The sequence below is a fragment of the Zonotrichia leucophrys genome, chromosome 8, assembly GCF_028769735.1.
Source record: "Zonotrichia leucophrys gambelii isolate GWCS_2022_RI chromosome 8, RI_Zleu_2.0, whole genome shotgun sequence".
Classification (NCBI taxonomy): Eukaryota; Metazoa; Chordata; class Aves; order Passeriformes; family Passerellidae; genus Zonotrichia; species Zonotrichia leucophrys.
Genome location: NC_088178.1, coordinates 13337388 through 13350566, shown reverse-complemented (window position 1 = coordinate 13350566; position 13179 = coordinate 13337388). Strand labels below are relative to the sequence as shown.

The following is a 13179-nucleotide window of genomic DNA, read 5'->3' as shown; positions in this document are numbered from 1 at the left end:
TTCTGCATGTCTGTAGCACTGAAACAGAGAAGCTACCCAAGTTAACTTATTTGACTATTCACAGAAGAAGCCACCAGATTCCTGAAGTTCAATGAGCAAATGATTTTTATCATTTTCATAAATCTGTTTGTATGTGAAAAATCTGTAAGTACCATTACCTTTTGATTGCATTTAGTATTCAGAAACCAAATGGTTCCCTGTTCTGCTTCTGATATTTATTTCAGTTGCATGGCATTTCAAGCTTAATTTAAACACAATAATAACAAAGTCTATTTCTAATGCCTTGATTTCATTTGTAAAGCCACCTAGACAGCCACACATTGTGGTAGGTTTTTTCTTACTAGTTATATGTCAGGAATGCTTTAGACATACTTTACCTGCATTTTATGTGGGGCAAGCCTTGATTAAAAGATTATAGTATTTTAAGGTGTTTTTGCACAAAAAAATTGCAAGAAAATGCAGGAAATCTAAAAAAAACCGTGTTAATAGGGTAAGGCTTGATATATAGATTTGAAAAGTGTGAAGTGATAGGCAATGATCTGTCTTCAAAGAAAACATTGAAACTCATGGTCACTGAATACAGTATTTCATAAGATGTTTGTCTTTCCAGGCTGCATCAGTCACATAACAGTGAATAAACCGTGAATAAAACAACAGCTCAGTAATTGCCTGGTGTTTTGTTCTCTATGTGCAAACATCTGATTACTGGTGTGGTTGTAGCAATCTGGTAGAAATCCCCATGCAAGCACAGAAGCTTGGTCCAGGCACAAGGGATTTCACTTCTGGCTTATATGCAATGCTGTAAAGGCTGTTCATATCTCTTCATTTACTTTATCCTCTATGCTGACTACTCTGGTGGCCTGTATTAGAGTGCAATTAAATCTTAGTTACAGGTCTTGAAACGAGTGTGAGCAAAGGTTTAATGTGGTTTGGCTCTGCCAAACCCCTTCAAAGGCTTCGGCTGCTCAGCAGCCACCTCCCTGTGCTTTGCTCAGTGGCAAGGCAGCTCACCACTCTGCAGTGAGGGTACCTGGTACCTGCCCAGCAGATACTCCTCAGTGCTTCACTGGCTGAATTCCTCACAAGACCTTCAAATGAATACCCATTCTCATAATAATTTCTTCTGGTCGGTGGAAGTGCTTTAACTTTGACCATCTATGATTCTGTTTACTCTTTTGAGGATAACTTAACTGAATTCAAACCCCAAGATGTGTCAGTGCAGGTGTTTTTAAGAGAAGGTGCCTGCCTTAATGGCTGCATTGAAAATAAATAGATTATTATAATGCTCTTTAGAGGAGAAAAGGTAAAGAGTGACACTGTTTATGCTTTATTTTTTAATGATCCTACTAAATCCCACTCTTTGCCACTTCACTCTTCTCTTAAATTTCTCCACAGAGAAATTTAAGTGTTAAATTTAACAGAGATTAAAATCAAGAAAAATATTTTTTTTATGGAGAAACTGGAGTGCAGGAATATATTCTTTTGTACTCATTAATTTTATTATAATTTTTTATATATTGCTTACAGGTGCATGAAAAAGTATTTTTGTCAGTGAAATGCTGTCTATGGAATCATGGATAAACCCACATTTCCTCAACCAGATTCTTCTAGGGAAGCCCAGGTGCCCTCCTTGCAGCACAGTAAAGGTTTGGAGCCCCGGTGTCAGCCCAGATGTGAAATCTGTCCCTGCAGGGCAGACCCGGGCTGGGCACACGTCTCTGCTCAATCACAGAGGCTCCAGCTTGGCTCAGCCACCTGCAGCCTGGGCAGAAGGATTTCTCCTTTTCCCAGGCTTCAGAAGAGAGTCAGAAACCATCAGGTGGTGTGACAAAGGTGATGACACTCTCTGGATTGGGAAAAAGGCACAAAGAAAACCTTTACTGAATATTTACATTATGTTGTTGGGCTTTTCCCTCCTTTCCACATGAGGAGGTAATAGAGGACTGTGTCTTCTTTTGGGTTTATGGGAGGCAGTTGCAGCCACTCCCCACACCTCAGCTTATAAGGAAATGAGTAAATAAAAGTTATAGGAAGTAGTGAAATAGTCCTGAAATAACATCTGCTTCAGGCTGTGTTCAAGGATAGCTGGGCTTGGTAGGATATTAATTCTGAAATTTCCTTGTAGGAGTAAACTTTTGAGACCTGTGAAGTTCTGCTGAGAGCCCTGGATCTTGCCATGACATGCTGCCCACATGAAAAAACTAGCAGCTGTTTTTCTTTAACTGTGATTAGGACAATGTTTCTTGGGAATTGTTTAATTAAATAGTATTTCTAAAGAAAATCCTTGAAACCAGACTTTCTCCCAAATGTACCAGAAATCTCAGATGCCTGGTGGCCTGTGCCTGGCTAGTGGTATAACCCAGGCTCGATCACTCCATTCACAGATGATGTCTCTACAGTGGGGAGCCTGGCTGTGAGGGACAGCTCCATCTCACTTTTGATGGAAAACACCAAAAATCTGACTTCTCAATATATCTCTGCAAGTACTGAAATTACTTGTTGAACAGAATTCATGTTTTCAGACTAGTCCTGTGTTTTAAGTCTGTATTTTCTTCTGAACCTGAAATTCAGATGGAATTTCTAAACTTGTTTGTTGCTATGTTCTAAAAAAAATGTAGGTTGAATTTCAGGGACATTTCCACTGCTACTCTGTTCAAGAAGGATTTATGCTCCTGAGAAGTCATCTTAAGTCATCTTAAACAAATTCTTTGGCAGACTCTCACGTTGCATCTTTGGGTTTTAACTTTGAAATTGGCAGGAGAGGGGTTTTTTGTCCTGTTTCCAAGCAAAATAGGACCTGTGTGTGTGAGCTGCTTTTCTTTGCTCCTCTTTTCCAGTGCCTTCCATCAAATAATTGCTGAGCCAGTTGATCAATTTCAATCAAGTGGGACAGAAGGAGAGAGCTGTGAGACATGAAGTTTAGGAAGAAAACAGGTTTTTCAGTATGTCCAAGGGTCCTGGCAGAGTGCTTTTCCCAGGGAAAGTGATCACACCACCAGGAGCTGGCTCACCAGTCATGCCCTGGGCTTTGCTCCAGCCCCAGCAGAGGCTGTTGCCTGCCCCAGTGGAGGGGCTTGGGGGATCCTGTGGGAACTGGATCCTCAAGGGCATGGGAGGCCCCTCTGCCACCCCTGGCACAGCGAGGTTTTGTCAGGGCATTTGCAGTGAGATATTGCTCAGGAGCAGCTTGTTATCTTGTGCTTGGGCCTGACCATGTAACATACTTCACATGAGGCCCAAAGAACACACCTATCTTGGGGTGGCTAGGTTGGCCAGGACTGACAATTAGATGTTAAATAATTAAATTGTTTTAGCTATTAATTGTAAGTGAGTGTTGTTTTTAATTGCACTTTAATAATGCCATGCCCTTTATAACCAAAATTAATGTTTTCTGTCTCTCTGTTTTTGAAGTACATGTCAGTTTAATTAAACTATTAATGGTAGACAGATTTTAAGTACTTTATATTCTTCATTAAATTGTATCTGCTCAACAAGCATAAACAGGAAAATAGACTCAGAAGCAGATTCATGTTCTGCCTGATAAATCATTCATCATCAGATAAGATGATGAGGCATGCTTGTTTTTCTGTAGGCTCACAATGATAAACAAATCCACTTTTGTATTGTAATATTTATTGAGTTCATAGAAAAATAAACAAGGCTGTTCACTTCTCATATCAGCAACAAGCCTGAAAGCTGCTGTTTGCATTTATGACTGGTCAGTCAAGCAATATCTTGATGCTCTGAGGGTCAGTCTTAGTTCATTTTGTCTAGAGTGCTTGTTAGCAGTGCATTTCTCTGGTCTAAGATATAGTTCTTTCAGAGCCATTCAACTGCAGTAACGATGAATATTTCTGCTGTTCCCGCTGTGTTACCCAATTGTGTGCAGAAAGAATTAAAATAGCTTTTGATTTGGCAGAAATAATACATTTATAATGCAAATGTTGAGTAAGTCTCAATCCTGGTAGGACTGCAGGAAGGTTGATGGAAACAATTTTTTGAAGATTGTGAAAGACAAATTATGGCAAGGTCATTTCTTCTCTATTGGTAAAGTCTGCAAATCCTAATGGGCTGTTAATGGAGGTAACAGGCAGAAATTAGGAAACACTGCAGCAACTGCTTGTGATACATTCCTGTGCATATTATACAGGCAGACACAGATGTAACTGGTTATAATAGAGACAACAAACGTCCTTCCTTTGTGTGGCAGATCAATCAATAGCCAGGCATGTGATCTTGTTCACTATTATGTTAGTAATGAAACCTTCTTGTGATGTGACAACTGTGGAATAACATTTGGTCACAAAGCTGGTGTTAACAAGCACAACTGGCACTCTGGTAATTAGACTGATTCCTGGTCTACTTTCACAGATTGTCGATAAATGCAGTAAACAACAGGCGGCTTTCTCTCAGAAGAAGTTATATGAAGTTGTCATCCATTTGACGGTATGTACTGCATTCTCCTTCATCTTCTATCAGATTCTGCCAAGGTGGAGATGTACATATATTTCACTATAAAATAATCTTTCACAATAAAAACTTTGAGTTCATTGTTAAGCATTCACCTAATTAATGTCAACCTTTTTTTTCTTCTTGGGAAGAAAGCTGATTTCTCAGTTGCAGGCAGTTAGATGGAGATGTTCTTCCTCAAATTTTCAATGTTCTTCCCTCTGATACAGCTGTGTCTGCTGTGGACAGCCATTTATATTGTTTAAGGATAAACTGAAACCTCAAAGCTGTGGATTGCCCTTGATTTAAAGGCCAAGAATATAGATCATATACAATTGTAGTAGAATTTTTTACATTAAACAAAATAACTGCATTTAGCCACGGATGTGCTAGCCAGCTTTTCCATCACTAGTTTAGGGTTGTTATATCAAAACTCATTTGCTGTTTTGCTCCTTCCACAGACCTGCAGTAGTGGAAATCTGAACTGTAGTTTGGTTTTTTCACCCTCATGGCAGAGTTAGAAGGAATGAGAGCTCCTTCCCTGGGCCTTGTATCTCCTCCAAGCCCACAGCTTGGCTCTGCACGTAGGAAAATGTGTGAATGATGTAGCTCTGTCTCCTCAGCTTCCAAAGCAGAAGAATTGAATCAACTGAGTTATGTCTGGGGAGCTTTTCATTTTATTTTGCATTGGCTAAGTGGCAAAGCTTAAACTGGAGGCACTGCAAACTGGCAAGGGTTTCTATGCTTGCTCTTCTTTCACATGGTGCACTCAGAAACTGGAAACAGTGTAGAGGGGATGATGAGTAGTGGCAATGCCATGGCATGTCTGGGCACTGGTGCTTCATGGCACTTTGCTCAGATCTGCTAAGTCCAGCTCCATCCTGATTTCAAGGGTTCTTAATGGTTTGATTTGACCAAGAGGGGTTTATTTCTTGTACTGGGCCATGTTTTGACCATTTGCTGCAACTAAATTAACTCTGAAACATCCAGAGAATAGTGAGCATCTCTTCATGGCCATTATCAATTGTTGCCAGATTGTAATTCCCTTTGTAATTGACAAAAAGCAGAGGGAAGGAGTGTTTTACAGTAGGTACCTAGTTTTATGCAAGTTTAATGCAGGAAGATGCCTCATTAGCAGTCAGTAAACATAAAAACAAAATTCACCCTCATAAACTAGGGAGAGGTTTAGGACACATTCACTGAACCATAGGTATCAAGAAGTTAGAGGATATAAATAGCAGTGAATGCAGTATGCTAATCTGAATGGTTGGAAATGAATATCAGAGGTGTTTGTTGCTGCTCCCTGCAGAGCAGTCTCTGTTCTGACAGACCACTGAGAAACACCAGTTCTCTTCTCTAAGGCTTGTAGGTTTGTACCTACAGGCTCCTAGGAAAGAGCCTGTAGAAAGAAACAAAAGAGTGTGTGGGATTTTGTCAGATGGGTAAGAACAGTGTTTAGGGAGGGATTAGCAAGAGGCCTGTGGGTGCACCAAAATGCCATGTGCTCAGAGAAGGGGCAGTGAGAATGTCTCTTGCCTTGTGGCTAGCTGTAGATGATAGTATGCTTTTGAGTGAGACCTCATGTCACAGAGAATCACAGAATGGGTAAGGTTAGAAAGGACTGCAGTGTTTGGTCCAACCTCCCTGCTCAGACAGAATCATTGTAGAGCACACTGTGCAGGATTCCATTCAGAGAGTTCTGGAATTTCTCCAGCGGGGGAGACTAGAAGGCAATCTGTTCCTGTGCTTGGTCACCCTCACAGTAAAGAAGTTCTCCCTATTTAGGTGGAACTTCCTGTATGTTCGTTTCTGCCCATGGCCTCTTGTCCTGTTGCTCAGCACCCCTGAGCAGAGCCTGGTCTATCTTCTGACACCTCCCTTCAGAAACAGAGAGGGATATGATTGCCTCTCAGTTTTCTCTACTCAGCTGAACAGCCCCAGCTCCCTCAGTCTTTCCTTGTGATTTGCTCCAGTCCCTCCATCATCTTTGTCAGCCTCTGCCAGACATGCTCCAGAAGCTCCGTGTCTCTCTTGCTCCATCACTCTCTGCAACTACAGGGACAGAAATGAACCAGCTTGTGCTCCAGATCCCTTGACCTGCTGACCTAAGGCCCTGAGATCCCTCCTGATTGTTTGCAACCTTCTTGTTGGGACCTTGTCACTGCCTACCTGGAAATCCGGTGCAGGGTAACACTTGATGGGCCCTAGCAGGCTGGGAAGGTCCTGGGTGACATATCTTGTGTGGGCCCCAGGGAGACAAAGCAGCTCCCTGTGGGTTGGGTCTGGTAGTGGTTGGGCCCTTCATTCCCCTCAAAAGGCAAGTGACCAATGGCTACTACCTTTCTTTTTTCTTCATGGAGGAAGTTTTCATGCAGGGGGTAGGCTGCCCATCCCTAGGTGACACCTCCATCTTGGAAGAGCCTTCGTCCATGTACACATTTCCCCAGTCCTCATTTTGCTGGTTCTCAGATATCAAGGCCTCATACTTATTTTATAAGGGTACCTCGGAAGGCGAGATAAGTCAGAGAAGAATCATCCCCCCACTCCAAGCAGAAACACATTTTCCCTCCATGTAGTCCTTCCTTGGTTGGAAAGGCACTACAGGAGAGCTAGGTCTGACCTCCTTCTGGAAGCGGGGTCAGCCATGAGGCCACACCCAGTTACTCAGAGTTTGTCCGGTCTGCTGTAGTGAACCTTCAAGAGTGGAGATGATGCAGCCTCTCTGGGACACTGCTTCACTGCTGTTTTCCTTCCCAGAAATCACACTTGAAGTAAAAATGTGTCCTTTCAATTGTTCCTCCAGTTTCAACTTGATTTTGTTTGGATTCAGTGCTTCCCAGAATTCCATAGATTTCTATGGCCAAGCCTCACATCTATTCATAAAAGACTCAAATCTGCTGCTGATGCAACACTGAGATTGCACTGACCTGTCAGTGGGAGTCCATAAGCAATGAATATTTTTTTGCTGCAGGAAGTCAGAAAATAAAGCCTTAGCTTCTAGAAGAGACTGGGTTCAAGTACCACTAGCTGCAGTAGGTAACAAGAATGTTTGTGTCTTTTAAAAAAGAGGCAGTTGGTCAAGAGCATGTTGAAAGCATCACACATTTAGAGAAAGACCCTCTGCACTTGGGAGGTAACTGAAGAAACAAGACAAGGAGATGTTTTGCCATTCATATAATTTAAGCTCTGCTGTTTTGAGAAGGTTTCACCATGCAGATTACTTTGTAAAATGATGACAGTGCAGAGTGTTTCCAGCACCTGTCTGGAAAATCTTAGCCATGGCTGAGCTATTCAGACCTTGTCGATGCACTGCCTGTAGAAAAGGTTTTTGTCAGGAAAAAGCACAGTGTTCTCCCTTCTTAGGAGCATATTTCACATTCTAAAGTGATTTCTTTGGTAACATTGAATAAATTCTAGTTTACTAGATTTGATTTCTAAAGAAATATAAGGAACAGAGTACAACTAAGTGACAGATAAGATGCCTTGGCATTCTGTGTTTATTTGCCATCAGTTACTTCCATATTAAATTGTTCCATTTACAAACTAGTATAATTTTTTTCCTAAGCGCCTGCTGCTCTGTCTGAAAATTGTGGAAAATGAAGCTCAGTTGTTTATGACCTGTGCTGTACTTCATCACTAACCTTCACCAAATGTACAAGTTCTGGAATAAGAATACAGCTTCACCAGTGGTAGCACAGCATGAGGCAGTGTATAATGCATATTACTGTGGTGCACCTGTGCTGGCTTTCCCTTGCTTATTGGGATAAAAGTTTGCTTTATTAGCAGGCAAATAGGTAAAGCTTAAGAGGCCAATCTTCTGTGCTTGGCATATAGAGCTGCCATTAACATTAGTGAGTAAAGTGGATATATTTTGACAAGAGAGCAAGGATTTAAGGAGGCAGATCAGTGCAGAAACAAGATGACACTTTCATAGTCACTTTTCTGACCAAAACTGAATGTTTTGAGTCTCTAAATGTAAAGATTGCATAATGTGTTTTTATTAGTTAATAACTGTCAAAAACCTAGTGAGGAAACTAGGTGTAGTCTTTACCTTTGAGAGAAAAAAGTGCCAACTTCTCCCCAGCCTGTGCTTAAGCCTGTCCTCAATAAAACACCCCTTTGCCACCTTTCCCAAATTCATAACAGTTATCTTCTTGTTTTCATCTTCCCTGTGGAAATTATTAATTAAAAATTCTTTAAGAAGAAAGCTTTGTCACTATCTAGATAGCTCAGATTTTTTTTTTTTTTTTTTTTTTTTTTTTGCATCTTTTGAAGGCTGTGGATGCATGAAAGAAGGTGGTGAGAGAAGGATGAAGATGACAGATTCTCCTCTGGTGATGCACAGAGGTGTTGTGACCTGTGATCTCCAGCAGCCTTTTGTGTCACAGCCCGTGCAGACCAGACCTGCTGTTGGGGGAGATGCTCTGGGATGGCTGGAGGGAAGACACCAGCCTCTCCCTGAAATGACAAAGGTGGTGATTCCCCAGTGTTTAGTGTAGGCAAAGAATTCTCTATATGTCCTTCTTCACATGTACAAAGTGTCTGTCTTCCCAATTTCTCACAGAGTGTTAGATTCTGAATTTTTAACTTGTCTAGATAAGGCAACTACCTAGAAGAAATGAGAGATCAGCTGAGGAGGTTTCTGGACTAGGTTTGCTGGGGAGCCTCAGGTTTATTCTGGCTTTTCAGGATGCAGCAGTAACCAAGAACATTTATTCCCATTTCCACTTGGCAAAGATGATTTTTTTTTTCCTTGTCTTTTCTTTCAGCTATGGGCTTCATTACAATTACTTTTTTTTCTGTCTTTCCGAAATCCAATTACTGAAATGCTACTTTTTGGATATCCTTAGCCAATACCCTGAGTGTCCATTTGAAACAGCTAGACAGATATGATGTATAACAGCTTTTTGGTTGAGTGACAAAACTGAATCCAACCCAGATGAACCTTAATCAGGCAGTTTAATAAGACTTTTACAAAATTAAAAAAATATTATTTATATTCTACATTGAAAGAAAAAAAGCTTAAATATTTGATGATTTCTTTCCCAGGTTTTTTAGTTTGTACTTTTTTCAATCATGACACATTTTCATTTCTTAGTGGTAAAGCTATTTTTAGGAAAAAAATCTCACTTTGGAATCTCAATTTTAATAAAGTAAAAGCTGTTTCAACATTTAAAAAAGAAAAAATAAATCCTTTGTACATTGTCGGCTGAAGCTCTGTCCTGTTTTGAGCATGGTGGCAGGAGCTGCCTGCATTGCTGAGAGCCTCAAGGTGTGGGTGAGAGCAGCCCCAGAGCCCTGGGTGTGCCAGACCCTGCGTTGCTGAGAGCCTCAGGGTGTGGGTCCATTGAGTTCTAATATTTACCAGGCTCACCTCAGTGTGCTGTGTTTGTGCCTGTGAAGCTCTTGTGGTACAGTCTAGGCAGGGCGTGATTAAAGAAGACGACCCAACATTCTTGCTGCCCAGCTAAGTTTCATGAAGTTCTTGGGAAATTCAAAGCCTGGTTATTTTTTCAGTGTGTCTGCTGGGGAGGTAGCTTTCTGACACATTTGAGATATTTTGTCACTTGGAAGTATTGAGCCAATTTAGTTAACGTTTTAATTTTTGTTGGATTTATAATTGTGGTCATGTGTCAAGAGGTCAGTTTAGACAGCTTGGTAAGCTGGAAAAGCTAGCAACAAATCGAATCAAGTGAATATCCTTTCATTTCAACGCCTTTTTCTCTCCTTGTTTCAAGCCCAGAAGGAGGTCTTAAAGTTGATGAGAAGAGAAATTCAATTATACTTAAAGCTAACTTTGGCTCTTAGCTCTCATACTACCTTTCCCCATCTTTGCCATCCATCCTATTGCAATTGTTTAGATTTGCCCCAATAGTAGTTTGCCTATTAGCTTTGCTAATGAATTTACTACTGCAGAAGACCACTTGCAAGGCTGTCTTAAACATAATGAATGTAATTATTTAGCACAAAACCAGGGCAGCATCTTTTTCTCTCTTGACAAGAATAATTCTTTATTCTCTCATTAGCTATGTGCTTTGGTCTCAGTAAACTAGTTATTGACCTGTTCATTTAAGGAGCTTCACTCTAAATGCTTCTTCCCTTATTTAACTCAGACAAGTTCCTCTAATTTCCCCTCACCACGCAATGCTAGCCCGTAAAATGTAACCATTGTTCATTTGTTGTGAAGAGAGCTGGAAGACAGGAAGCTATTCTTAGATGGATGCTCAGCCTCCTGAGCCCTGCTTGCCTGTCCCTGGTTATAATGGATACAAAACTGTATGGGGCTTAGTAGACATCATGTAAACTCTATAGGAAATCTGAGCCAATGAATCATGGAGACAGACCCCCACTGAGCATTGTGTGTCTGAATAGACTGCAAATAGATAGAAAAGCAGCTTAAGCAAGTGGCTTTCATATGACAAGAATGCATAAATTAGAAATGAATTGGGAGTATCTGTTGTTTTAAGGCAGTTGGATTTTTACTTTCTTTATCATTTTCCTCTTGTAAGAAGCCACTAATTGCTCAGACTGCACTGAAGGCTGATGCAGAGTCTGTGTGTGTGGGTTTTGCTGCTCTTTAAACCTTCTCTGCTGGATTGTGCCTGCTCAGCCTGGCAGTGCCATCCCATGCTGCCTCCCCAGCACCTGCACAGCTTCCCCTTCCAATCTAGCAGTGTCTCTTGGGGCATCCTGGGAGACTCCCACCTGAAACATGACATAGATCCCTGGGGAATCAGGAATCCAGTGGTGTCAGGTCTGTAGAGGTGCAGATCCCCAGCCCCAGCCAGGAGCACACACCAGCTGAACTGGAGTTATCCCTTGGCTGGGGTGGCAGCCTCTCATCTCACCCTTGCAGAGCTCAGGCTGAGCAGCAGTCAGTTGCTTCCTGTTCTCCTTGGGCCATTAAGTGCTTAGAATTCCCATCAAGTGGGCCCTGACCATCAGTGAAGGAAGCACATGGCATTTCTAGGCAGGTTTCTCCTGAAAGCAGCCATTGCCTGAGCAATGGGGACATCCCAGGGGTGCCAAGGTACAGAGCCTGCTTGGTCTGAATCCCATCTGGCCTGAGTCAAAGGGTGGGCTCTAGGTAGAGAGGCTCAGATCCAAGGGCCATGAAGCAAGACCAGGATGAGGAGAGTGCAGAAGGGCTGGCAGTTCTGGTACAAGCTCACCTGACAGCTGGGAAAGGGACATGATGCCATGTGGACTATGGCTGCTCTCATGCCTCCTGCATGTGGTGAGCTGGTCTCACAGACACGGTTATGGTGCTCTCAGAGAGCAGGGCCAGGTGTTTGCAGGAGGAGAGCTGCTGCTGGCACCCTCTCAGCAGCAGCAGAAGTCATCCCTCCTCTGAGTCAGCTGATGTGGTGGTGGTCCAGGAGCTGAGGGGTTCAAGGGCTGGCAAACGTGGCTCTGTGCAGTGGCAGACTGCTGTTTTGTTGCTTGCTTTTTGATTGTTTTCTAGCTTTTTTTCTGTGCCTTTTTGTTAACTTTGCTATTTTCTGAAATGAAATATCCTCTCTCTAATTGTTCACAGATTGTGATAATAGTCTGCAGGCAGATGGCCCATAGTTTGTGGTCCAGCAATCATATGAGAGAGACAGCAGCCCTCAGTTGTGTTTATAAATACTGGTGCTGAAGTGCTGCTGTTACTGGGGGCCCAGTATGGGCTGCCCTCCCTCCTGCTGCAATGCTCTGGGCTCCTGGCTGTGCCCCTTGTGCCAGAGGCCCACAGGAGGTCCCTGGCTATCTATAATCTGTGTGGCCTCTGATGGGTCTCCAGATGGGCCCTGGGGGTGGCACCACTTTGTCCAGGGAAGCAAAGACGTCGGTGTCTTCTCAGGTGGGAGAAAGGTGACACCTGAGGGACCTGACTGAAAACAGAGTGAGGGAGAACAGGCAGAGCAGCTGGGAGACCCAGCTTGGGGGGCTGACACCCTGCAGTGCGGGCAGGCTGGAAATGAGGGGCTGTGAGCAGCCTGCCAGACTGTGTGTCCCAGGGGCACACCTCCTCACCCAGCACCTTTGCTGACAGTGTTCCAAAAGGCAGTGCCAGGAATGCCCTGTCTGAAAGGGGGCAGCTCTTTGTCAGGCAGGTGCCCCCAGTGGCAGCAGGCAGAGGCATGAACCACCCTGTGGATATGTCTGGGGCTGTGGCGTGTGTGTTGTGACAACTGCAACAAATCTATGGAAATGGGGCTTGCACAGCATAATGTAAAAAAACATCAGATTTTGTATTATAAGTGAATATAAATTACAGCTTACACACTGCAGAAAGTCAGTGCAAGGTGTTTTACAAGGGCATGTAGTGATAGGACAAGGTGTAATTGCTTTAAACTGAAAGGAGATAGGTTTAGATCAGGTATCAGGAGGAAATTCTTTACTGTGAGGCTGGTGGGACACTGCAACAGGTTGCCCAGAGCAGCTGTGGATGCCCCATTCATGGAAGTGTTCAAGGCCAGGTTGGACAGGGCTTTGAGCAACCTGGTCTAGTGCAAGGTTCTCTGGCCAGGGCAGGGGTATTGGAACTAAATGATCTCTAGGATCCTTTCCAACCCAAGCCAGTCTATGATGCTACGGTTTATATTTAAGAAAGGAAGATAAGGCACTGTGTTTTAGCTGATTGTCTTTCTCAAAGTTATCCCTAAAATTCTAGTATTTTTAATAATAAAGCTTTTAGTCAAGTATTTTACATGAGGCAGCTTACTTTTAAGATGATTCCCATTTCTC

General features: G+C 42.7%; 1 long non-coding RNA gene across 1 annotated transcript in view; it reads left to right on the top strand.

Moving 5' to 3' along the window:
• LOC135451138 (uncharacterized) overlaps positions 1-13179 on the top strand; it is a 175282-nt gene that overhangs the window by 88045 nt on the left and 74058 nt on the right. Inside the window, exon 21 of the long non-coding RNA XR_010441228.1 lies at positions 4372-4446. This is a non-coding gene — a long non-coding RNA (uncharacterized LOC135451138). The remainder of the gene's footprint in view (positions 1-4371; positions 4447-13179) is intronic.